Source organism: Denticeps clupeoides, unplaced genomic scaffold (assembly GCF_900700375.1).
Source record: "Denticeps clupeoides unplaced genomic scaffold, fDenClu1.1, whole genome shotgun sequence".
Classification (NCBI taxonomy): Eukaryota; Metazoa; Chordata; class Actinopteri; order Clupeiformes; family Denticipitidae; genus Denticeps; species Denticeps clupeoides.
The window spans coordinates 137,441-139,572 of NW_021629971.1; the positions used below are offsets into that span (position 1 = coordinate 137,441).

At 41.1% G+C, this 2,132-nt stretch overlaps 1 long non-coding RNA gene across 1 annotated transcript; it reads left to right on the top strand.

Annotated features, from left to right (window-relative positions):
• The first annotated feature begins 988 nt into the window (after positions 1-988).
• On the top strand, positions 989-1,713 carry LOC114778571 (uncharacterized). The gene is made up of 3 exons (XR_003746398.1): positions 989-1,039; positions 1,143-1,254; positions 1,475-1,713. It is a non-coding gene; the product is annotated as an uncharacterized LOC114778571 (long non-coding RNA).
• Positions 1,714-2,132: the final 419 nt, after the last annotated feature.

Sequence of the window (2,132 nt, forward strand, 5' to 3'; positions counted from 1 at the left end):
TCCAGTTCCAGACATGAGGTGTCACACCAGTCCAGAAACTCATGCAGAAGCAGACCATGGTTGTGTGAGGGGCCCTGACAGTCTGGAGGACTGTGTCCTTGGCGTCCTTCACCGGGTGTCTGTGCCTGCAGTCATCTGTATATAAGATGAGGAGCAGAGGAGAGAGTGGCCGACCAGGTGGCGGTATAACAGATGGGCGGTATAACAGAGGTCAGAGAGAGTTTTGTTTAAGCAGTACTCTCTGTGATCTGTTTGGTCAGAAAGTCCAATATCCACAGGATTGTCCTCGTTGTCCAGATGAAAGTTGGAGGAAAGTTTATTAGCCAGGATGTGGGGGTGCAGGGTGTTGAAAGCTGAGGACAAGTCAGCAAATAAGAGTCTTAGTGAAGAAATAGATTATGTATACAAAGAAATTAGATCATTGATTTTCAGTTGTCAGATATAAATATATTTTTAATGTATTAATTATTTAAATTCTGGTTATTCATATATATGCACATATCAATACTGAAGACATGATCCTTACTAGAGCTTAATACTTTCAATGTCTGTTGCAAAAAGGTTCATTGTCCACTTTGGTCCACCAACACTATTTAAACATGCACTACTTGTCCATCTTAAAAATTGAAGGTTTATGTTTATTACTTTTTAACAGCAATGTACACTTAGATAACTAACTTTACCAACTTTTCCTGTTTCACACTGCTCAAAGGATCCAAAATATGCAGATGCAACCTCAAGTGCAGAACCCAGAGACGTTCCCATGATATTAGAAGACAATGCTGTGGAAGGGACAACAATGGTAGACCGTATACGGTTAGACTATAGACCAGCTCCTGATGCTCTGCAGGCATCATGGAAGCACTTACAAACTGTTGAGAATTTGCCTGCTAATGTTTACTTTATTACAGTGTAATACAATTTAAATTTGGTACAATACATTAATGTTGATTTCCCTGTGTTTCTTGTTGCCTGGAACAGGTCATCAGCCAGGAGAGAGACATCCGCGCCGGAGACAGAATACAGGAAGCAGCGAGAGGTCAGTCAACGCCACCCACACCCCAGACCAGGAAAGAGGTGGCACTGGCCGAATCTTGGACTCACCCAATCAGTTCCTCCACTCTTGTCTGTCCCCTTTGCAGATCAGCGATATGTCATGCAGCAAAGTCCTCAGTTCAGGCTGCACTCTTTCCCTCCTCTCTTCTGCTATGTGGAGCAAAGTGAGGAAACTCGGGGTGCGCTGGCAGCAGTGGGGTCAGTGAAGATGGAACCTGCTGTTTAAATGGAGTAACCTTAAAGATGCAGTTTTTTTTATTCTGGATGACATTAATCGTCCATTTCAATGTTTTTTGTAAAATCTGGCGCATGGGAACGCACGCTCCTTGTTGCTGGTGGGAACGCAAAGGCGATGCAGCTAGACTGCTCTGCCCCGTCCATTTGAACGCACTTATTATAGGGAACCTGTTGTCCCCAGCATGCGGATTAACCTGAGGGAGGAAGATAAACGGCGCTTCTGACCCCAAGAAGAGCACAGCAGGAGGACCCGTCCCTGCTAGCCCTGTTGGATTGAGCAAGATACGCCGTTAAGTACAAAAAACCATATACAGATACAGTACCCACCTTAAAGTATCACTGACAATTTGCTATATTGAAGGACTCAGGCTCCTGTATAAAATACAACTGGAAGACAGAAATGTTGCAGATTGATGAGCTCTGGAGCCCTTTTTAATAGTCATATCCAAATTAAACAGAGGAAACAATTTTTTTTTAACTTACTTGTGACTGTAGTTATTCATTCCAACTAATTACAGATGTTTTGGGACAGTTTTGAAAATATCACATCATATGTATATTCCCAATTTTTATGTTTATATTTTCCAATCAAAAGAACAACTTACAAAAAAACTGGCTAAACAAGAACAAAATGTATTGATTTGAAATTTGAAAAATAATAAAAGTAATACTAAAACGATATAAAATAACTATGTTAAATTCCAATAATCGCTGGGATAATAAAAACTGTATCCACATTATTGTGTATCATGGCATTGCTTGAAGCAGTTTTTTTTTTGATGTGTGGCTCCTGGCACTTTCTGCAGTGTTTTCACCCTTTGATCACCTCATCTTGCAGT